The sequence below is a fragment of the Hyperolius riggenbachi genome, chromosome 4, assembly GCF_040937935.1.
Source record: "Hyperolius riggenbachi isolate aHypRig1 chromosome 4, aHypRig1.pri, whole genome shotgun sequence".
NCBI classification, from domain to species: domain Eukaryota; kingdom Metazoa; phylum Chordata; class Amphibia; order Anura; family Hyperoliidae; genus Hyperolius; species Hyperolius riggenbachi.
The window spans coordinates 292,865,433-292,890,318 of record NC_090649.1 but is presented as its reverse complement, the minus strand read 5'-3'; the positions used below and the strand labels follow the sequence as shown (position 1 = coordinate 292,890,318).

General features: G+C 41.4%; 1 protein-coding gene and 1 long non-coding RNA gene across 7 annotated transcripts in view; one reads left to right on the top strand and one right to left on the bottom strand.

Annotated features, from left to right (window-relative positions):
• LOC137503858 (uncharacterized) overlaps nucleotides 1–15,918 on the top strand; it is a 140,497-nt gene extending 124,579 nt beyond the window's left edge. Inside the window, exon 3 of the long non-coding RNA XR_011019354.1 lies at nucleotides 15,742–15,918. This is a non-coding gene — a long non-coding RNA (uncharacterized lncRNA). The remainder of the gene's footprint in view (nucleotides 1–15,741) is intronic.
• The window catches only part of NKAIN2 (sodium/potassium transporting ATPase interacting 2), a 1,108,222-nt gene that overhangs the window by 253,187 nt on the left and 830,149 nt on the right, over nucleotides 1–24,886 (bottom strand). Inside the window, exons 5-6 of one of the 6 annotated variants that reach the window (XR_011019352.1) lie at nucleotides 13,688–13,996; nucleotides 12,111–12,190 (exon numbers count right to left, since the gene is read on the bottom strand). The exons of 3 other annotated variants lie outside the window; for them this stretch is intronic. The gene's annotated coding sequence lies outside the window, so the exon portion shown is untranslated. Of the gene's footprint in view, nucleotides 1–12,061; nucleotides 12,191–13,687; nucleotides 13,997–24,886 lie in introns of those variants that run through there. 2 more of the 6 variants (XR_011019351.1, XR_011019353.1) reach the window with 2 other exon arrangements.

Genomic DNA, 24,886 nt, shown 5'->3' with positions numbered 1-24,886 from the left:
AACATTTGTGAAGAAAATAACGCAGTGGGCAACATTTCAGCAGAAAATACCGCAGTGGGCAACATTTCAGCAGAAAGTAACGCAGTGGGCAACATTTCAGCAGAAAATAAAGCAGTGGGCAACATTTCAGCAGAAAATAACGCAGTGGGCAACATTTCAGCAGAAAATAATGCAGTGGGCAACATTTCACCTGCAAAAAATTTTACTCACCTGACAGAAGTCTCCTCTCCTGGCCTGCCTCTAGCGCGCAGCTCCCCCGGAGATATTGCTCCTGCATATCTCCCATGCTGAATGCAACAGCAGGGCTATGGGAAGATGGCGCCCGAAGCCCTGTACTGGAGACACAAATAGTCTCCAGTACAGGACTTCTTCCCGTAGCCCTGCTCTGCCTGCCGGAAGACTATGCAGGCTGGAGCGGGGCTGCAGGCTATGAACTGGCGGGTTCATGCAATCGGACGGAACATAGCGCAGCAGAGATGGTGTGCCAGCAGATTCGGCTACGCATGCCAGGTCTGGCACGCGTGCCATAGGTTCGCCATCGCTGTCCTAGTCCATGCATTACAGATTGCATTATTCACCTACAGCACTTGTATTCTCTGCCTCTGCCCAAGCATACCAACAGCACCCTGAACAAGCATGTCTGCACGTGGGCTGCAAGCAGACTGTTGGGATCCTGGACAACCTTACCTGCACAAATTAAACATTTAGTGCATGGTGAAATGGAGATGCTACAATAAATATTAAATATTTATGCCCACTGTGGGCTGCTGTCATTTCTAGAGAAGAATTGCATGCCAATAACTTATGCAAGATCATTTTTAAAATCAAAAGTAGAGTTACATTTTCAATATAATGCCTTGTCTGGTCAATGTCACCTAAAGCAATTTAAAGGCTGTATTTTCTCAGATGAAATCTACTGTGCCTTGGTGAAAAATATTGTAGCTGCAGATTGTGAAATATAAGCAATTCATACATACAGACTTGGAATGCACATAATTGATTTGCTTTAAAAGAAAGCAGCCATTCACACATTCATTATAAGCTGTAGCTTGATAAAGGACCTCTCCTTAAACCTGAGATAGCCAGTTCTATGGAAGATTTAATAACATCCTCTTTACTTATCCAAGAAGCACCTAATGAAATGGACCCGTCTGGTCAGTGTGCCAAAATCAATAGCCATTATGGGAATAAAGACATTTTCATAGGGAGTCCATATTTTTACCTTCTGAACCTGGCAGAGTAGTAAAAGAACCAGTAGAATGAAGCAACAAAGTCGGCAGTTCTATTCTAGTCATTCATATCTTCTTTTGTTTATGCTTTGTTGTGATAGACTGCAGACTGCCCAATATTTGATGACGATTGGCAATGTAACTGAAAGAGCATTTCCAGCCTGATGACCTGCCCTCCATGTGTCTTCTGTTGTAGTCCCTTCCAATGTCTGGGAAAATGTTTAAAAAGCATCCCCACATATACTAAATATGTCTGTGCAGAAGTCTCAGCTGCTGTTTAGGAGGGAAACTGCACCTCCATCGCTGTCAGTGTGACCATGGCTGGGCATTAATCAAGCCTCAAGCACACATATGAAGACTGTTTCTCAATGAACCCTGAACTCATTTACTTGGGTAACAGTTTGAGGCACAGCCCCAGTACATACACCTTGCTAGCTTGCATGATAGCAATGTTTTCTGTTGCTCTGGAGGGGACAAGAGGGACAATGGCACAGCGCAAGACAGAGTGGCACAGAGCAAGCAAGGTGAGTAGGAGAGCAATGCCCTCATTCTGTACTTGGCTGAAATGATGCCACAGTCTATTGCTGATGCACTGAGGGAGATTGGGGTCTGCTGGATACATGGTAAATTCTTGGCAGAGGCCACCCTGACCAGCTAGAACCATCTAATGTGTACAAGGATTTAGTGAAGGTGGGCCGTGGACATGCATGGTCAATTTTTTTTTTCGTAAATGTGCAATCAACATATTTTAATAATGCAAATCAATTTCATAACAAGTGTATTAGCAAGACTTTTCTACTTATTACATTACTGTTTAATGGCAGTTTGCCAAAGTAGTACAGTGTCAGTACTTTGCTTCATGGACAAAGGGCGGGTTACAAGGTATGGTGGAGCTTAAAGAAAACCTGGAAAAAATCAGATACTTACCTAAGAAGTTGGAAGCCACTAAAGGACCATCTTTGTCCCCACAACAGCTACTTTGTTCTGTGAGGCTAATTATCATACGGTCATTTAACTACAACCGGAAGTATAAAAATCAAAAGCTAAGACCTCCTATGAAAAATAAAAAGGGAGGTATCTTACTATATCATATGCCCAACCCTAAGTTTAATAGCGAGTTTTCTCAATACATTAGTACACAAAGTGAAAAATCAGGACAGCAATATAATAAAATAATGTAAATATGAATAAATACAATAATATGTCAGAACAATTGTAAATTGAATTTCAGGAATAAAATAAAACTCACAAAATAATTCTTGATATGAGCTGATTAAACAGTTTCATATAAACTGACCACTAATACCAATGGCTAAAACTAGTAAATCACTACAGTAGTAGATTGTGCAATCATAAGATAACATATTATCTTTATCTGCAGTTTAAATATATGGTCTAGCTTAAAAACAAAGAACAAGCTGGAATTGATCTGACCTTTTTAAACTACAACAAGTAACCATAAAATAGCATATATTATATTTGGGCATGACCTTTTAGTGAGAAAGCAATACCTATTTTTGAAAGCAAAGATGAATATGGGAAAAGATCTGATCTGTTTTAAGAAGCTCTCTATTTCCTCATTTAGTTATAGCTTGGATACCATCATATACTATATGTGATAACAAAGAAAAATCTAGGAAAAAATAAATCCAATATAAACAGGCGTTTCCAGTTTGCAACTTTGGAAAAGCCAACGCCTTTCAGGGTAACTATATAATAAATAGAATCAACAAATATCCAAGTCGATAACTTAAATGATATTAATATAATGAAAATCTCTATATTTACCAATTCATGGAATCTTGGATCCTGCCGAGAATATGGTACCACTCCGATCTTTGCTTTCTGGAACCTCTTAGGTGTGAGAGTCTTGTGAGGGTGTCCCTTTTCTCTCTCTTCTTTTCTTTTGTGATGACTGGCCTCCTAATTTATCCCTCATCTCTATCTGAAATCCGGCCCCGGGGATTAACTTCTAACCAATCTGTAGTTGATAGGTGTGTTCGTCAAGTTAATAATATGAATAGGTCCACAAATATTAACTAATTCCCTTGGTGTGTAATACTCTCCACCACCTGTTGATGGCATCATTGCCTTATTAATTAATTATACTGACATGTCATAATTTTTCCAGCAGGTGGCGCTATTGTAACATGTTCAAAATAAGAGGTGATCTTTGCACTTATCAGCTTGGTCTTGCCCATGGAATGTTGACATTTGCTTCAGAGTAGACAATGGACCATAATTTCTTAATACCTTCCTTAGAAAACAGAGTTCTGCATACACAACCATTTGAAACTGGCTATTCTCCAAGGCATAGTAAATGTGGTTTGTAAATATGGTTGACTGTGTCTACATTTAGCTATTGAGTATGCCATTCACAATACTCTGTAGCAAGCTGTACAAACAAGTTGGGTTTCTGGTTAGCAGGGAAAACACACACACACACACACACACACATACACAGATATATATATATATATATATATATATACAGTATGTATATATATATATATATATATATATATATATATGTATATATATATATATATATATATATATATATATATATATATATATATATATATATATATATATATATATATATGTATCTATATTAGTATTAAGGGTATATTTCATATTACCTGTTTAACTATATAAAGGAATGTGAACATAATGTTTATTCCTAACACTACATATGCGAGACATTCTATGAGTGGGGATATGTATATGGTATTATTCACACATTATTTTATTATATCTCTATCATTCTAAACTCCCAACTTTTTTCTGTACCTAGCTTACACATTCCAAACTGCGTACACATTCAGGTAAACATGTGGGCTATGAGGTCTACTCAAGGCTATGTACACATTCAGGTAAACATTCTGAAGCAGCTGACTATCTGCTAGCTATTAGCTAACCTTTTGACAAAATAGGACAGGATAGACTGACTCATCAATAAATTGTAATAAAGCGAAATAAAATATCTATTTTCTATAGTTGTATGACAATCATGCATGCATAATATTTAAATTAAAACATACTCAATAATAACTATGATAAATCATAAAATCCTAGAAGGTTTTATATATATATATATATATATATATATATATATATATATATATATATATATATATATATATATGTATATATATATATATATATATATATATATATATATATATATATATATATATATATATATACATACATACATATATATATTATTCTGTTTTTATTCAACCTATAAATGAATCAATTAATCATTCAATATTGAAAATCTGACAGTTCACGGCAGGGTTCAAGCACAACCGTACTCTGCATGCATAATACGGGCTGCCTCATGGTGCTCTTCTGATGAGTCAAAACATGGCTAGTGTTTAGTAGAGATGGCCCAAACCTCCGCCACAAAAGTTCGGTTCGCACGAACTTTCGCGAACCGCAATAGACTTCAATGGGGAGGCGAACTTTGAAGACTAGAAACATTTATGCTGGCCACAAAAGTGATGGAAAAGATGTTTCAAGGGGTCTAACATTTGAGATTTTGCATGGATGGGTGGGATAGACACCAAAAGTCCCGGGTAAAAAGCTGGATTTCACGCAAAGCAGCGTTTTAATGGCCGAAATCACATTGCATGCTAAATTGGAGGCCTAAAGTGCTTTAAAACATCTTGCATGTGTATACATCAATCAGGGAGTGTAACTAGAGTACTGCTTCACACTGACAGACCAAACTCACTGTGTAACACACCGCAAACAGCTGTTTGTGTTGTGACGACCGTGCTGGCCAGAGTGCAGGCGATAGCGGTTTACCAGTCCATATGGTCGGGCTGAGGTAGATGAATGACAGAACAACAGTGACTGAGTGTCCAGCTGATCGAATTTGGTCTTTCCACAATGAAGCAACGAGCGAATTATCTTGGGTGTGCCCCCCCCCCCTAGACACTCATATAGCCGGTGGTCATTGCTTCATTGCGGCCTTAAAAATTCAGGAATCTGCCTGGAGTCCTGGACCCTGTTGGTGGTGGTGGAAAAGGCAGTCAAGCGGCCTGCAGACAGAGATGCTGTGTGGGGAGCGACTTAGTCTTGGGGCAGGTAGTCACACGGTGTGCAGGCAGAGATGCTGTGTGTGGGGACTGACTTAGTCTTTGGGCGGGCAGTAGCCCTCCAGGATCCATGCCTCATTCATTTTGATAAAGGTCAGGTACTGAACACTTTTGTGACTTAGACAACTTCTCTTCTCAGTGACAATGCCTCCAGCTGTGCTGAAGGTCCTTTCTGACAGGACGCTTGAGGCAGGGCAAGACAGAAGTTGGATGGCAAATTGGGACAGCTCTGGCCACAGGTCAAGCCTTTGCACCAAGTAGTCCAAGGGTTCATCGCTGCTCACAGTGTCTACATCCACACTTAAGGCCAGGTAGTTGGCTACCTGCCAGTCCAGGCGTTGGTGGAGGGTGGATCCAAAAGCGCTAGGGCGAGGCGTTGGACTAAAGAATGTCCGCATGTCCGACATCACCATGAGATCGCTGGAGCGTCCTGTCCTTGCCTGCGTGGACATGGGAGGAGGATTACTGGCAGTGGAACCTTTATTCCATTGTGCTGTGACATCACCCTTAAACGCACTGTACACATAGTTGCCAGCTTGTTCTGCATGTGCTGCATCCTTTCTGCCTTCAGGTGAGTTGGTAACATATCCGCCACTTTGTGCCTATACCGAGGGTCTAGTAGCGTGTCCACCCAGTACAGCTCATTCCCCTTGAGTTTTTTTTATACGGGGGTCCCTCAACAGGTTGAACAGCATGAAAGACGCCATCTGCACAAATTTGGATCCAGACGTACTATCCATCTCATCTTGCTCTTCCTCAGTGACATCAGGTAAGTTCTCCTCCTCCCCCCAGCCAAGAACAATACCACGGGAACTTTGAGCAGCACAAACCCCCTGCGATGGTTGTTCTTCTGCAACCTCCTCCTCCTCCAAAACAACACCTTCCTCATCATCTGAGTCTGACTCCTCTTCCCCACACGACTCTTCCTCCTCCTGCTCTTCCCCCGCTGTGCTGCCGCAGGTGTTGAGGAAACATCTGGTTCTGATGAGAATTGATCCCACAACTCTTCCTCCTATTCCTGTTGCTCTTCACGGTCCCCCACAGCTTTATCCACCACACTACGCACGGCCCACTCCAGGAAAAAAGCATTGGGGATCAAGTCACTGATGGTGCCTTCACTGCGACTCACCATGTTTGTCACCTCCTCAAACAGCCGCATGAGCCTGCAGGCATTTTGCATGAGTGTCCAGTTCTTGGGCCAGAACATCCCCATCTCCCCAAACTGTGTCCTTCTACTGTAGTTGTAGAGATACTGGGTGACGGCTTTCTCCTGTTGTAGCAGGCGATCAAACATGACCAGGGTCGAATTCCAGCAAGTCAGGCTATCACAAATCAAGCATCTCACTGGCAAGTTGTTTCACCGCTGAATGTCCACAAAGCATGCCATGGCCGTGTAAGACTGCCTGAAATGCCCACACAACTTCCTGGCCTGCTTCAGGATGTCCTGTAAGCCTGGGTACTTAGACACAAATCTCTAAATGATGAGATTCAGCACATGTGCCATGCAGGGAACATGTGTCAACTTTCCCAAATTCAAAGCTGAAATTAGATTGCTGCCGTTGTCACACACCACGTTGCCAATGTCCAGTTGGTGCGGGGTCAGCCACTGATCCACCTGTTTGTTAAAAGCAGCCAGGAGAGCTGCTCCAATGTGACTCTCCGCTTTGAGGCAAGGCATGTCTAATATGGCGTGACACCGTTGTACCTGGCATGCAGCATAGGCCCTGGGGAGCTGGGGCTGTGTAGCTGGAGAGGAGATTACAGCACCAGTAGAGTTGAACTGCCACTCAGCCAAGGAGGAGGAGTACAGCAAAGAGGATGTAGCAGGAGGAGAGGAGGTGGCAACAGGCCTGCCTGCAAGCCATGAAGGTGTCACAAGTTCCGCTGCACAGCCACGTACTCCCTGCTTGCCATCGGTCACCAGGTTGACCCAATGGGCTGTGTAAGTAATGTACCTGCCATGACTGTGCTTGGCAGACCAGGCATCCATGGTCAGATGGACCCTTGACCCAACGCTGTGTGCCAGAGATGACACCACTTGCCTCTCAACTTCATGGTACAGTTTGGGTATTGCCTTTTTTGAGAAATAATTGTGGCCTGGTATCTTTCACTGCGTTGTCCCAATAGCCACAAATTTGTGGAAGTCCACCAGCTTCTGAACTGTCCCGCTGTTCATCTCCTCTATTGGGAACCCACGTGGCATCCGTATCATCATAATCATCCTCCCCAGCTTTGCTTGCCTCAGACACCTCTAAAACTTCACCAACAGCAGGTACGTCATCATCCTCCTCCTCACACGTAACTTAGACATATGAGGTGGTGTAACTTGCTTAGCGCCTTCATCTTGTTGTAGCAAGAATGGCTGTGAATTAGGGATTTCCCCACCAAATAACTCCTGTGAAGTGTAAAATGCAGCACATGTGGGGCTAGTAGTAACGCTGGTGGCTGCGGAAGATGAGGTGTTCTGTGTTAAATAGTCGTCCACGTCCTGACAATCTTGGGAGTTGATGGGATGTGCCTTCTTCTGAGCACTGTACTTTGGGCCAGGGCCGCACGAAATCATGTCAGCACAACCTGGAACAGACCTGCCGGGTGGCCTGCCTCTGGGTCTGCCCCTGCCTTTGCCTCTACCTGTTTTGACCATATCGGGGGGATGAAGTGAAAGGTATGCACTGACTTGACTAATACAATGTGCAGTCGCAAAGGTGCAGTGAAAGGTATGTAGAGACTGGTATTACAATACAATGTGCAGCTGTCACACAGGTGCAGTTAACAGGTATGCTCGGAGTGGTATATTACACAGCGTGCTCAGGTACTGTGAACAATTATGCAATGACTGGTATTACAAATGTGCACCTGTCTCACACACACACACACACACAGGTACCGGACAGGCACAGTGACACTGGGTGCGCACACGTAGGTAGGTGGGTGCACTGAACAACAGGTAGGTATATGCAGTGATGGGTATTATAATGTGCACCTGTCACACACAGACAGGTACCGGACAGGCACAGTGACACTGTGTGCGCTCACGTAGGTAGGTGGGTGCACTGTGAACAACAGGTAGGTATATGCAGTGATGGGTATTATAATGTGCACCTGTTACACACACAGACAGGTACTGGACAGGCACAGTGACACTGCGTGCACTCACGTAGGTAGGTGGGTGCACTGATGGGTACATCAGGTAGGTATATGCAGTGATGGGTATTACAGTGTGCACCTGTCACACACAGACAGGTCCCGGACAGGCATAGTGACACTGTGTGCGCTCACGTAGGTAGGTGGGTGCACTGTGAACAATAGGTAGTTATATGCAGTGATGGATATTACAAATCTGCACCTGGCACAGTAGTAATTACCACCAAGGGGCCAAACGACTGACTGACAGGGCTGTATATAATGCAAGTGGGCCACACAAAAAAAAAAATAGATCACAAGAACAAGATTAGCTCTCAAAAGAGCTGTTGAGGGGTGTTTTTTTAGCAATAAGAATCAGCAAGGAGCAAGCTAACAAGCCTACAAGAGCCTAACTAAGCTTTCCTTATATTTCTCTCTGCAGCAGCCCTCCCTTCTCTAATTACTGCAGGCACACGAGTGAGTGAAAAGCCTGATGCTGCCTGCCTTTTATAAGGGTGGGTGGGGCTCCAGGAGGGAGTGTCACCTGTTTGGCTACAATGTGCCTGCTGACTGTGATGTAGAGGGTTAAAGTTGACCCTCATGATGCACTATGGGGTCGAATCGAACTTCCGGTAAAGTTCGAGGTTCTCCGTGATCGCGAACCCTGGAAGTTTGCTGGTTTCCGTTCGCCGGCGAACCTTTCGGGCCTTTTCTAGTGTTAGATGTAAGCAAAAAGAAAGGGATTTGTACGGAATTAATAAGCTAGGGGAAAGAAACATAGAAGCATTGAAAACATGGATGGAAGGACTGTTGCAAAGCCAATAGCAGAGTACTGGTGAACGTTATATATTTCTAATTTGCAGATTGCTACTGAACCCTATGCTTCAAAATAGTGGTGCACAGCCAATGGCAATCAATATCACATTTCTAATCCCTTGAAGGATGGGTCTTCAGAATGTATTTGTCTAACTAGTGTGAGCATAAATGACCAGTTTGGCCTATTAAAGGCCTTTCCGCATCAAACCAGGGCAGTAATCTTTTTAAACCAGTGATTTATAACATTGTTTAAATCTATCGCATGCCAGGTGTTGTCACCTGCTTGCCAATAGATTATAAATCCAGCCTTAAATGTATCCACAGGTCTAGCGAATTTTTAACTTTTTTGCCAATATTTTGTGAATACTTTGTTATTAAAATTGAATAAGGCAATAGGTCCATAATTGCTTGGTAATGGGGGATTTCTCCAGGACTTGTGAAAGCTCTGGAACATACAAATCACAGCATATTTCCCCTCCATAAATGGATCAAAAATATGAACTTAGTCTGTACTGCATAATAAGAATGAGGGTTTAACTCTCATAACATTACATTTCCACTCACCTGGGTATGGGAAGCAGTTCTGGTATATTTGTCATCAATTAGATGGCATCTGTGTTAGTTAATCAACTTCCAGCTAAGTGATTGGCAATCATAAATGTAGAAACACTGCTAACACCTATGGCATAGGAATTACAAGAATACAATGTAGGGTCCCTGGTACATCAGCCGGTCACAAATGTCCACACTTTTGTCCATAAGTATGCAAAATCCTTCATTGCTGGACCTATCCAAATGAGTAAAGGGCCCATATGCAATTCCATTTTTCTCCTGAGTTTTCTCCTAGGTGATGTTTTCACAACTTGTCATAAAATGCATTTTAAGCAAACAGCAAGCAAGAACATACTCAAAATACATTTGATAGCACTTTTTCAACAATTTTGGCTACTTTTTCTGTTGTAAAATGCTGAAAAGTTTGTTTAAAGAGAAGTTGAAAATTATCTCCTAGTAGATAACTCAAGTGAAAAAGTTAATTGCATATGGGCCAAGGAAAGATATATACAGATCACTCTACAGCTGACAAATTTCGGACCAGTTGGTCCTTAAAAATAGCTGTGCTTTTGGGCAGAAGTTCAAATCCATTTTGTTTCTTCATGGACATAAATGATTGTCAGTTACTGGCTACTATATGATAGTACTGTTTGTACTTCTTAGATCCACAATCACCTCTCCATGGCCCATATGCAATTCACTTTTTCACCTGTGTTTTCTCCTAGGTGACATTTTTAAACTTGTCAATAAAATGCCTTTTAAGCCCCCAGAAGGCAAGATAATCATGAAAATAATTTTGATAGTACTTTTCCACCAACTTTTTGGTACTTTTCTAGTTGAAAAGTACTGGAAAGTTATTTAAAATCAAAGATGAAAAATTATCTCCTAGGTGAAAACTCAGGCGAAAAAGAGAATTGCATATGGCCACATGGCTGCATAACAGAAATAGATGAATTTTCGATGTCATTAAATAAAACTAGTTTTACAAAAATGCAGGGAATTAAATATAGAGTCTGACACCTTTTATTATTAAAAATGTCAGCTGCTTGGCTATCATTGGCTACAACAATAGGCTGTGAAATCAGAATATCTGAGAATTTCATGTGCAGGGTCCTTCTGGATCATTGACTTAAGTTTTAGAGACAGTGGATCAGCACAACAGGCAGTAAATAGCTTCCATAACGATGGATAGTAAGATGGCAGCTTTGGTATTCTTACCCCTGCAGGTTCACACTGCTTTCTTTGAAAGTAAATCCTCAAGAAAAGTAGAAATCGCTTGCAACTTTCTTACCACTCCTTGCAACAACATGCAGTGTACTTCTCTTCTAAAAAAATGAAAGGGAATATGAAATCTTAAAAAAAAAGATACTACCTTGGGAAGGGGAAGTTTCTGGACCCTAATGAGGCTTTCCCCATCCTCCTCAGCCAGCCCGATCCAGCGCTAGCAGACCAAAAAAACAATACCAATAACAATGGCTCGCACCTGCGCAGTAGAGCACATCTGATCGGTCTCGGCTATTTCCACTGCAGCCCGAACAGAGAGCCGCTACTGCGCATGCGGGCAGTGCCAACAAGCACTGACAAGTGGACTTTTTTGGGTCTCACAGCTGGATTATCTCTACTGAGGAGGATAGGGAAGCCTCTTTGGAATACAGAGGCTTCCCGCTCCCCAGGTAAGTACCCCCCGAGGGCACTTTTTTTGTTACAGGGTTACTTTAAAGCAAACCTGAGCTGAGAATAAACTAAAGAGTTAATTAATTGTCGGTGCAGTAGCAATAGTACATATAAATCGTAAGGGGGTACTTTTACACTCTGAATTGTGTACACAAGCCATCTTAGATTAGTGTAAAATAATGTAGCTTTCAAGGAATAGAAAAACAGCTTTTTTGCCTCTCAGCACTTTCTTGTTATCAGTATTGTTTGCACAGCTAGCTAAATGTGTTTTGTATCTATTTACAGTTCAAGACAGCTGCCTGCCGCATCTGGCTGCAGTTTGACTGCCTAATTTGCATAAATAAAACAATGGTCCACTAACTTTTAGAAAGGAAAACGAAGTAGAAAGTGAATACAAGACAGTTGTAACTACACTTACTGGAATCATATGTTTATCTCGTCATCATGTAATTTCAGGTACAAGTTTCAGGTATAACAGCATGCAGCACCACCTGACGGTGAAATATACCTCATTTTCATAATAAAATGTAACTGTTCCTCTATACGGTTGCTAGTTACCTCCCAGTTATGTTTCAGCCTAGGTTATGATGTCAAATTTCCTTTTGCCCCTGACAGATGTTGTTCCTGCTCACTACACAACAAATATCCCACAATCATGCACCTTGCCAGCAGTAAAGATGGTGCCACCTGTGATAAATGTAAGAATGTAAATCAAGTTGAGGAAACATTTTACAATGGGCAAACACCAATTAAATTATTTATTAAAGTGGCATACAACTCTAATAACATTCCATGAAAATTTGTTTTCCTACTTTTTATTATCCATACAGTTATCATATTTGCTTTGTGCCCAAGTAATATCATCCTTATAAAAAACGACAAGTTCCCAAAGTAATTTATCTGCTTTGAAAGCTGCCATGGCATTTTATTGCATAGCTGCTATATTGATATATTAACCACTTCAGCCTACTGTTGTTTTCACCTCAAGGATGGAAGTAATTTTCCCCAGTCAGCACATCTCCCATTCATTTGCTGAAAACTGTATCACTACTAACCATACCTAAATGATCTATATCTTGTTTTTTCACCCCAAATTATTTTTTTAGGGGTGATACTTGTTTTCAGTAATTACTTTATTTTCTATGCAGAGAGATGAAAGAAAATGGTAGCCTCCATATTCCTCTCACTTCAGGTTCCCTTTAAATTGCACAGAGAATGGTTCAAGTATTATCTTCCTGTTGTGCATATCAGGAGGAAGATGGCTTAGTAATGATTGGGTAATTAGGCTGTCTATGTATGACTAGGGATGGTTAATAAAATGCAAATAATTTTGAGTTGGTGCTGGATTATGCAAATTTTGTATGCAAATTTATGTAGCTTGAAAATAGACCGCTTGAATTTTACATAAGCAGGATTTGATTGGTTCATTTTTAAGCTGCATACATTTGTATACAACATTTGCATAAAACTGCATCAACTTGAAATTATTTGCATCTCATTAACCATCCCTATATATGACATTAGCCATTTCAATGACACTTGGGAACATTCAGTTGGCTAGTAGAAAATAAAGAAAGGGGAAGAAAAGGTGTGCTGAGCAGCAATACAACATGGGAGGAATCAAATGGACCCAGAGCTGAGGCATACGTAGAAAATCTGGACATACCTGGCTCTGATAATCCGGTGACTTTGGCTGAAGTCACACGTGCCCGCACCCAGCACGTCATCACAATGGTTGCCTTAAGCGTCCTGCACATTCGCAGTTCTCTAAAGACTAAACCATTCATGCGCATGACACTTGCGGCGACCAGTGTCATGACACGCCAGTGCGCATGCGCAACTTCAGCCAAAGTAGTCGGAGTACCAGAGCCGCCAGCGAGAACACGGAAGGGACTAGGATACATGAAACCTCATGGGCTATGGGGGGCTGCAGGAAGCCCCAGGTAAGTCCAGATTTTCAATGTATGCCTCTGCTCACGGTCCCTTAAAAGAGCATTTTGCCCGGTATTCTTCTTTGGGCAGCATTACAGATTCCATTGTGAAATTAATTCCATAGAATTCATCTGCTTATCCCTACAAGAGATCTCAAGTCAGTTATGTACAGAAGCAATTAAGAAATTGTACAGTACCTATCTGGTTATTAGACATTAGGGTAGCGTAGGATATTCACCCCACCCTACTTACCTCTATCTGTAATTAAAATTCTGTTAAATTTTCTATTCTTCGAAGCTAGTGCATTGCACAGAAACTGTTATTTTCCCTTGGATACACATAAAAGAATTCCAGCGTTTCTTTTCTTATCTTGTTAAGAATCATAAAGGACTGCAGCAAGTAAGCATACTGTTATTTTCCTTGTCAGATATCCAATCCTTGGCGTCCCACTGAGTGAAAATACCTTGCCGCCTTGAGCTGTCATTTTGTAGAGATGTCAGCTGTTTTGACCTGTTTCTTAAATTTTAATACCCCTATGCGATGGAGAGATTTCTTTTGGCTCTGCTGGTAGAAAAAGCAAAGATAATATCTATATCTTTTTCAGCAAACATTTTAGCCCTTGCATTATTATTAGACCTCCATTTCCAAAGGTGCCATAAAACTGCATTGGCGGGCGTGCAGGAAAATAGACACCAGCACTCTTTGTTGGAGATTACGTGCTGAAGTTTTTATTAAAGGCTCAAATGCAATGCATGCTTGCAAGATGTGTTGTGTATAAAGAACAATTTTGTTTGTACTCTGTGGGTCATTTTGAAATCCAAGCATTGCGGGGGGTAATTTACTAAGTCGAGAGACAGCACATTGTGATCCTTAGGGCTTAGTGCTGCTGTGATTGTTTAAGTAAAAGCTGAGTGGCAGAAGGAATCCAAAGTGGGAGCTATTACATCTTTGGAGATATGCTGAGTTGCTACAGTGATTCATCCATTGAGATGAATAGGGAAATAATGCACACAGTTAAGATTTCCCTATACAAATGTGATGGCCAAATAATTTTCCCTTTAGCTGCACTGTGTTCCTCCCCGAAGCCTCGCTACCTTTGTTTCCAATGCAGGCTGGTATTCCTCAGGGAACTGGGATTCCATGAGTCTAGGACTCCATACCCTGTCCCTGAATAATAGTAGCTCACATGGGTCCTCATGCATGAATCACTAGCAATATTACAGGTACAAATGTCATTAACGTACTGCATGTTATGCAGTTAGCGCAACTAATGGTGCGTGGGTAATGTTAATGTAGATATAGCAAGTAATGTAATATGCATTACCATAGCAATGCTCACATTACCCATGTATCACGGGATGTGCTAATTGCGCAATGCACAGTATTCTGCTGGCATTAGTACTGATAAATAGGCACGCACACTGCAATTTTACCCGTGGTTCATGCGTCAGGCTGATAGTCCTTAACATTATGGAGAATGCTGCAAAAGAGGCTCTTTTTAGAGCACTCTTGTGTAATGCTATGGACAAGAAACTCACCCCCATCTCATGGAGGAGGCGGATGTGACCAGGGTAGACTCTGGATGACAAGGCATTCCCAAGTGTCCAATCCTCCCAGGCAAATTGGTAAAAGTGGTAAAAGGGGGTCACTTCTGACCTCCTAGTAACCTCCTACTAATTTACTATAAAGGGTTTATATAAAAACAATGTAAGCAGGTGTCCATGGCATGCTGCCATCAAGAAGAGGAACCAAGAAACAAAACAATAAAAGACCACAAAAACAAACAAAAAAATGAGTAAGTAAAAGAGTAATTAAGAAATATGTACTGCAGATTTTAAGATGATAAAAAGAGGATGCATAAGAAGAAAGAAATATATTATACAGAACAAAAGAAGTACACACATAAAAATGGAAGAGTACAGGTCTGTTCTAACATACAATTGGACAGTGAGGATCTGCAAAGGAAACATCTTTGTTGCCGCCTCTCTCTGTTTGACTGTTGGTTTGTAAGTCTGAAAAGTTCAAAACCTATTAAATGCCTTTGCACCCTGACTAATCAGTTTCACAGTGGCACAGATATAGGATCCTACACATCTGGAAGCATGATGGCTCTGTGTATAAAACATTTGACATAATCACTTATATTTTAAAAAGTCTGGGCCTAGAGAGATGTAGGACAGGCACCAGTCTTAGGTACAATTGCAGTAGAGAAGAGGTTGTGGGCATTTATAGTAACTGGAGATGTATCTTGTAAATTGTATTGTAATTTTTGACAGTAGAAATGTCTATAAAATATTTCTGCACAGAAAGACAGGAGAATAAGAGAAAGAAGAATAGAAGAACTCAATGGAAGAGCAGAAGAAAGAAATATACTGAGGAAAATGATGGAAGAAGACTGAAGTATCCAGAACAATATGGCATCACAAGATGCAAGTATATAGAAGAATGTAGGATACAGAACAGAAAAAAAGGATACAGATGAAGAAAGGAATCCACGAAAAGAAAAGAAGAAACATAGTTTTCATGATGTTTTTTTAATAAAATATTTTGCTTGTTTTTATTTCAAATAAAGTTCTAATTTTTGCTCTGTAATTTAAGGTATGCATTTAATTATTAGCCCATTCACCTGCTTTTTCAGGGAGGGGTTGGAGATCCAGAAATCCCCTTGTTATTAAAGGGGCTTGCAGACTTTATTATGAAATGTGTAGAAGGGCCATACTAGCCTGTTTGTACCTTTTATGCACAAAACTAAATCAGTTCTGTTCACAAAAGTCTGATCATTTGAAAAGTTTGAAAAGTTCATAAAATTCTTGTTTTTCTCCAAATATAATTCCCTTCTCAGGGTTAGATGTCTGAAACAAGTATGGCTGCTTAACTTTGTCTTTCATTACACATATGCTTACTAAATCAATCCCACTGTGTGAATTCAGAGCAGAAAGTTACTTTTTCCTCCAGCAGATACCGAAAACTTTATTGACCTTATGCCATCTCTGATCTAATGAAAGTCTACATTCTAGTGAAGATTAGCACACTAAACAGCTGAGCTTTTTCACTCTACTTTAATCTTCCCCCAAATGTGTTTCACCACTGTGTCATATAAATACCAACATTAACTATGTAAATAGGTTGATCAAGCTACAAATTCACTTTAAGCTTGTAAAATGTTAGGTTTAGTTGATAACTTAATTATCATTAATTAATATTGAACCACCGGGGCTTTCATTTCACTATGGCTTTTATTTTCTGTGTTGCCTTTATACTGCATTTATATTTTCAGCCTGTGTTCTAATTAGCTGGGATCCTTTTTAAGGGATAAATCAAATAACTAGATAAAAATACAGCAGAAAGGCTTACTTTTACTTTTTTTTACACTCACATGCAAAGAATATTGATGTTGGGAAAATAACCAAAGATAACCTTAAACAGGTCAACTTAATGCAAGACTAGAAATAGTTAATGTTTTAACCCTTTTTATGCACCAAAAACAGTAAGGAGCCTCAAAATGCTCACTATTGTGAAAAATTGTAAAATTGTAAAATGTGTGTATATGCTTATGTATAAGGCCCCGTTCACACTTGCGGTTCTCTGCCAAACGGACCGGATGACCTGACCGGATCCGGACCGGATCCGGATCGGAACCGTACGGTTCTGATCCGGATCCGATCTGGATCCGGTCAGGTTGCATCAGGTGTTCATCAGGATGCGATCCGGATCCGTTTGGCAAAAGATAGTAGAAATAAAATAAAAATGTTGGGGTCTGGGAGGTCAGCAGAAGGTGGACCTGTGGAATCAGGCCCTCCGCTGTTTAGCACTCACCTCCACCTCCGACATACTGCCAACATCTCCAGCACGTTTAAAGTCACTGCTGCTCCACTCCAAAATGCTTGCCCATGTGTCCCCATCCAAAATCGCCGCTACAATACGCATAGGAAGTGGGGTAGAACGTCCGGTTTTTATAGCCAGTGTGTTGTGCGCTCTCCGTTTCTCATTGGTTTCTATTGGCCGGATGCAACAGTCCAGCTCCGCTCCGGATACGTCAGCCGGAGGAGCCGGACCAAAAAATAGCGCATGTTGGGTCTTACGCCGGAGTCCGGATCAGGTCCGGCTCCAGTCCGGACGGAAAGGAACCCATGTGAACGGACGCATAGACTTTCATTGCTATGCCGTGCGTCCGTTCCGTCCGTTCCGCATGCGGTCCGGCTCCGGCACGGCGATTCCGGACGGCGACCGCCAATGTGAACCGGGCCTAAAATGTACATTTGTTTCAGAGTAAAATCCATTGTAAATTGATTGATTTTTCCCTTTACCACTGTCACTTACAATAGAGTAGAGAAGCTTACCGACTGTCATGATCGGTGTCAGCACGCAGAGAGTATCTGATTACTGGTGATCTGCAGTATCACCAAGAATGCAGATATATACCCGATTATCGATGATCTGCAGTATCACCGATAATCCGATATATTGCTAACCTCTGAACACCAGCAAAAAACACAATACGATAGTAATATAGCAGATGGTGTGGAAATGACCACCACACGGTAATTCCTCAGAGGTGTGGTTACCTCTGAATGGGAACCCCGTGCTTGAGATCCTCTGACCAGACTGAGTGAGGAATCTCGACCCCCAGCAGTAATCGTCTGCTTGGGGCAGGCGTCTCGGAGAGACAAGCCTCAGAGTTGGCCCTCCAGTGGGAGACGTTCCACTGAAGGGAGAAAGGTCAGACAGGCAAGGGTTCGGCAACAGAGATGGCAGTGACAGTACAGGAGCGGAAGGCAGAAGAGAAATCGTAGAACAGGCAGGAGTCGGAAACAAGATTCAGATAGGCAAAAGTACACAATCAGCAAGAGATAGAATAGTCAGGGATAGCCAGAGTCAAAACACAGATCAAAATACAATAATAATCCTGAGCTAAGGTGGGAAATCCTTAGTATCAACACCAGGGCACTGCACTAAGGTCTGAGCGCTAACACAGAAGTGTTTACATGACAGCAGACAACTTGCTACTGATGTCGCCAGTCGCGGCGGCGGTGTCCCTAACAGCGTGTGCCGGCTGCTCCGCATGACTGACGGAGTCAGCCGGCTGGGAAGCGGAGGCCGCCACCATGTTGCCCCGCGCGGCGGCGGCGGCCCCGCTATTTCTCACACCGACATCTGTGTATACATCCTTTTCAGAGAGTGCTTTTGTAAAGAATAAAATAAATATAGAAAATCCCCCATGTGAAGATGGACTAGTCCAAAATCTGTCAGATCTGTCACATTGATACTGCTTACTGTAAGCAACAGCAGCTGTGGAGAAAAATATGTTTATAATATGTTATAATGTCACTTTGAATTTTGACATTTTTTTAACTATTTGGGTGAAAAAAAATTAGCACATTGCACAAATTAATTTACTTGTCGGCATTCTGTAAATTCCAAATTTATACTCGAAATTGCAAATATCCTATGCAAAAGTAAGAATTCCACAAAATCTGTGCACAACCCTAATCGGCAATCTGGTATGCTCTAGTGTTGGGCGAACACCTGGATGTTCGGGTTCGGGAAAGTTCGCCGAACATGGCCGCGATGTTCGGCATGTTCGGGCCGAACCCCGAACTCCCCGAACATCCCGCTTTTGGGGGCCCTATGGGGTCGCAGGCATAAGGGGGGAGCATGCCCCGATCGCGGGGGGGGGGGGGGGGTTTCGGAAATTCCCCCCACTGCTGAACCGCCCGCTGCCCGGCCTCCCTCAACGCGTCACTCTCCGGACTCCTCCTCCTCAGTCACTCACTTCACAGTGCCGCCCACTGCCAGCCACCCACTAGTACCACCGGTACTGTTTTACTTCCTGAAACTTTTGTATGGGGAAGCGGGCAGAGGGGGGAGCGCTAGCGGAGGGGGTGGGGGGAATTTCCGACCCCCCCCGCGATCGGGGCATGCTCCCCCCTTATGCCTGCGACCCCATAGGGGGGCAGTATTCGGCCGAACAGGGCCCTGTTCAGCCGAACAGGGGCCCTGTTCGGCCCTGTTCGGCTAGTCATTCCGCAGTTCGGGCGAACCCCGAACAGTTTGGCCGAACACCACCAGGTGTTCGGCCGAACTCGAACATCACCCGAACAGGGTGATGTTCTGCAGAACCCGAACAGTGGCGAACACTGTTCGCCCAACACTAGTATGCTCGTGATTTGGTAATTCCATCTTTTTTCTTTAATGTAACTCTTTCACTATTAAGTGAAATGAACTAATTTAGGAAACCAGTGAAAAAAACACCACTTTTATAGTAGCTTAAAGGACTACGATCATGACAAATTGTAAAATTTACAATACTTATGTATAAAAAGTATATTTCAAATTCTCACCAACAATAAATAACCTTATGGTAAATGCAAAAAATATATTCACAATCAATTGCAACCTTGCTCTTTCACCATGCAAACTCAGAACTCACAAAATTCGGAAATCGTTTGGAATTTGGTGTGAAAGCTCAGAATGTTGGCGGACTCCGAATTTGGCAATTCTGACCATTCCTATGGATAACACTTTGTGTCACTTGCTAGAATGTTCTAGAAAGGATTAACCACATAAGTTACACCCCTAAGCAAATGTATTACATGCTTCCCTGATTTTCCCCTATTTGTGTATATAGATGATACTGGGATTGCTGTAATTCTAACTCCAGCATGCTAAATCATATTATCAGGAAAATTATACAGTGATTCCTGTTTTCAATGTATATTTTCACAAATTCTGCTGCAGAAGAGAGAACAGTATTTACCCAAACAGGGGCGTAACTATAAGTCATAGTGCCCCCCCCCCTCAGCAAAGCTTTTATGCCCCCCCCCCTCAAAGTTCACATCCTTTCACTTGCCTACTCCTAGTGATCCTCACAGCCTGTGGGCCCATCTTGCAAGAGCCATAAAACATGTGTGGACATTCTAATCATCACACCCATATCAAGTGTAGCCACAAAAACACCTGATCTGAAGGATGGACTAATTTATCAGAGGGAGTGAAGTAGTAATTGCGGCTCCCTTACAGCTCTGGGCCTCCCTGCAGTTGCAGGGACTGCTCCCCTGTAGTTACACTTTTGTACCCTAAAATGCTTGGTCCCTAGGCTATAACATGATTGCTATTGCCATGATTGTGTTTGCTGAAATACAGGCTGCCCACTGATGAGCTAAAATGTCGTTCTTCATTTTGGTGTAAAATGTACTGTATTTACAGCATACAAGCCTGCAATATTCTTGTACAGACAGTCATGCACAGTAAAGACAGTCCCATGCCAAGAATTTGGATGCTTTTGTAGAGATTTTTTGTTCTGCAAAATAACTTTTTAAATCAATAATATGCAGCACATGATTGTATTTTCTAGTGGACATTTACATAACTCAATAAAGAAACCCAGATTGAAACAAATCCCGTCACTTATAAAACAATAAGGCAGTGTTACATTGGTGTCACTTATAAGATGATAATAATCACTTATTGTCATTTGGCAGAGCTAAAATCCTTTCCCTGCACTTCCTCTCGCTATTATGTTTGTTTTCTATTATGCAGGAAGAGGCATAGCGTGGTTATCATTAGTGAGGGAGGCAGCGCACAATGAGGCTGCTCTGTGCACAATCCACAGCTGAAAGAAGTCCAAATGACTGCATTAAAATGTTATTGTCTGGTAGCATGGAAAGTGAGAGCATCTCTCGTCACATGTTCAGGGATGTTGGTGTTTGTTAAGGATTGGTGGAAATAATCCCTGAACTAGAAAACGGGAAAGTCAGTTGCTGATGTTCATAAAGCCTTAATACGAGTATTTTCTTTGCTAATTAAACTCTCAGTTAAAGGCACGTACGAACATCCTAATGGCCATAGCAGAGTTACACAAACAAGCAAAAGCAAGGACTGGGGTTATTCAATGTTGGCAGAGTCGTTATCAACCTGGTGCATGCTCATTACAAAAGCTTTACATCGTAATTATCAAATTAATGAAGTACTTCATTATCTGAATGAAAATGTGTTTAGTGTGCTAAACACAGCTTTACAATGGCCCATTACTGTGTGTCCATGAAGCCTTGTAGAACATTTTCCTTGCTTTGGGTCTTTCTAATGTTGAACAAAAATACAGCTTACAAGTTATTTCACATTACAGAGCATGTACTGAAACCAAGTAACATTTTTAGCCATTTAAAGAGACAGTGCACTATTTTTTTAATTAACTATTTTGATAAAATTTTCCTAAAATTGTCTTGCTAATGTTCCCAGTTCCTCACTAAAAGGAGACATTTATGGTTTTTTTTTTTTTTTTTTTTTTTTTTTTTTTTAGTGTAGGAGATAAAAACAAAGTTAATTTTTGTCCTCTATAAATTTTGTAAGTTATCAGTATCTCAACCTTATCTATCCATTAAACCTATCGCATAATCAATAACCTACCTAGCCTATGTGACGGATTGCGGAGAAGCCGCCGCGCGTTCTGGTAGTGAGGTGGCGGAATCCGCGCACAGAGCTGCGGAATCCGCGCACAGAGCGGCGGTTTCCCCGCATCAACATGCTTCTGGTTTGTCTGGACCTAGTAGTGCACACAGATGGAGAGCTAGGCGCGCGCGCCGCAAGACAGGCTCTTTATGCCAATAGTAGAAGGGTCAGCTGATCAAGGCGGTCAGCTGATCCCAGCTCAGCAAGTGATTGGTTGATGGGAGCTGGGCGGCACTGTGGAGCGCTTTACTATACATATCTCTTGCTGTTAAGTTGCTGGTTGTCTGGCGTTGCGAATACCTCTTACTCATTTCCACAAAGAGTTAATTGAAATAAAAACGCAACCATGAAAAAAAGTCCTTAAAAGCGGTACAACCATCTCTAAACAGGACGTTGTACATATCATGTCACTAACATACAGTGCTGTTTTTTCTTGTTTGTGTAGGTGTTTTGGAGTGTATATACATCTTCAGTCTGACAGTTGAACAACTAATTCTATCGGTTAGCTAGACTGTCTGGATTAAGTACATATAATTACTTAGGAACCTCCTTAAATTATCAGAACTTAAGAAGTAATTTTGCAGTTGTGTTGAAACATGTTATAGGTGCACAGCTGGAGCTGCTGATGTTTTCCTTTGGATTTCCTAGTAAAAAGGTATTGAAAAGGCTGTCTAAATGCAGCTTGAAGCCAGTCTCTCATGAAAAAACATATCTGCCCTGCTCTGATATTAATTCAAGAAACATCACAACTACAGAAAAACCCTTATCCTTATCTGCACATGCAACAGACTTAAGCTCAACACACACCATACAATCTTGGTTGTACAGATTTACCAAATCTATGTAGTATAAGGGCCAACAGATTGAAAATACCTTGAATGATTGATTGGATAAGCTCTTATACTACATGAAAGTGGTAAGATTGAACAACCAAGATTGTATGGTGTGTGTTGAGCCTTAGGCGAGTGTTCCATTCTGATTCTATTAGATCTTTTAGCAACTTTTGATACAGTTAAAAATAAAATCTTGTTAAAGGGGTTCTTCCGCGAATGAGGAAAAAAATAAAAAGTGGTTTATGCATAAACTATTAAACATCCTTCTAAAATAGTGTAAAACGTTTTTTTTTTTTAAATGAATGGTTTCATCAATATAACATGTATCGTAAATAGTGACGTATGAAGAACTGGGAGGCTAATCCATTTGTTAGGGGTGTTTTTTTTACTTTCTTTTACAACCATAATTGCTGCCTACATAGTTTTCAGTGGTATAACCCACTACTAGCAGGAATCGCCATAATAACCCTAACTGCTGAGCTCTGCTGAGCTGCTGAATATGTGTTTACATTGTTGCTAGGCAACCAGACCCCGTGCAGAGACTCGTTTTGTGAAAAGAGTCATAAGCTGCAGGGAGAATCAGTCCCATCTACACCATATGATTCTTTGTCAGATTCGATTCATTGATTTGATTTGATTCAATCTGACATGTCCGATTCATGATTCGATTCAATTTGAATTAAATTTCAACCCTGGTGTGGCAGACCCATCTTTAACAAAAAGTGCTTGCTTAGCTGAGCTGTAGGAATGGATGAATGATAACTGAATGAAACTAAACCCTAGCAAAACAGAAGTTCTTGCCATCAGACATCAGTGCCTGATAACAAAACTTCTCCACTTCAATTACTGACCCTGGGGCAGGGGGGCACAGACCATGTCATCAGCTTGGGTGTGCTCATTTATAGAGAACACCAGAAATCAAATCTCTGCTGTTGTAAAATCTTCCTACTTCTATAAAATAAAGATTTGCCTGCTGACATTCAAATCCTTGCACAGTGTACAGTATGTCTTGGTTATTGAAAGCTTTGCTGTAGTTTCCCCACATTTCTGTCAATCTCAGGTAATCAGGTTCTAATCATCTACTCATCCACACAATCCTACATCAAACATTTTTGAAACCAAAGCCTTCTAGTCTACTACCCCTAGCCAGAACTCCTTATTGCCTGCCAGGAACTTCCCTGAAAGTTTTCACATCTAGATTGCAAACCTACAATATGTATTCAATGTGACATTTACAGACACATAGCTCTTTCCTCTGTGATAAAAACTAACCTTACTAATAATTACACCACTGATGCATGCTATGTTTTTTGGGTCCTACAAGAGAAAAGCATTTAAAAAAATTTGCTGTTTTTGGGTGGTGATGGGTTGCAAAGTTTTCATTTACAGAAGTGCCTTTTAAACATATAGTCTGTCTTTTCTTACCATTTAAAGGGACACTATTGATTAACATGTTTATTTCAATTGAGATAGAAAATGTTTGGGAAGTGCTGCTAAGTACTGGTGTATACATTTCACTGCTTATCTATTTGATTACTAATATCTAATTCCTTTCACATTTTTCTGAAGGCAATTCTGATGGCAGACTCAGCCATGAGGGGAGGGGGGAAATTCCCTCACAGAGTGTATCAGTTAACTGTGTGCAGAGAGCTCAGTCAGAGACAGGCAGAGCGTTCTCTCACAGAGAGCAGAGGAAACGTATCTCATGTGCAACGTAAACTTTTGTAAAATACTGTAGTGTGTGAAACCTGATACCTGTTTTCAAATAATCTGCTTCAACATTACACTGTTCTTAGCATGTCAGACTGCAGAGCTCATGCAGATTCATACCTCTGCAAATGAGACATTCCAAATGTAGCTAGAATCTACACACAATTAATGAAAACTTTTGCCTCTGATATTTAACATGAAAAGTAGGAAAATGTTAACACAGCTACTTAGACATTATTTGTACATTGTCATTTTAGAACACTTGGGTATTGATAGTATTCCTTTAAGGCTATTTATATTCTACTGTGCAAAAGCCTTTTAATCTTCCTGTGCTATTCAGCAACCATTCCATGTTTCTATTTTATATAGTAGCCTCTCTATCTTACTCCACCACATTGCAACTATTCAGTCTTCCTGCGCCCTGCAGTGGATGCTCCATCACGTTTCATGCATTGACCAA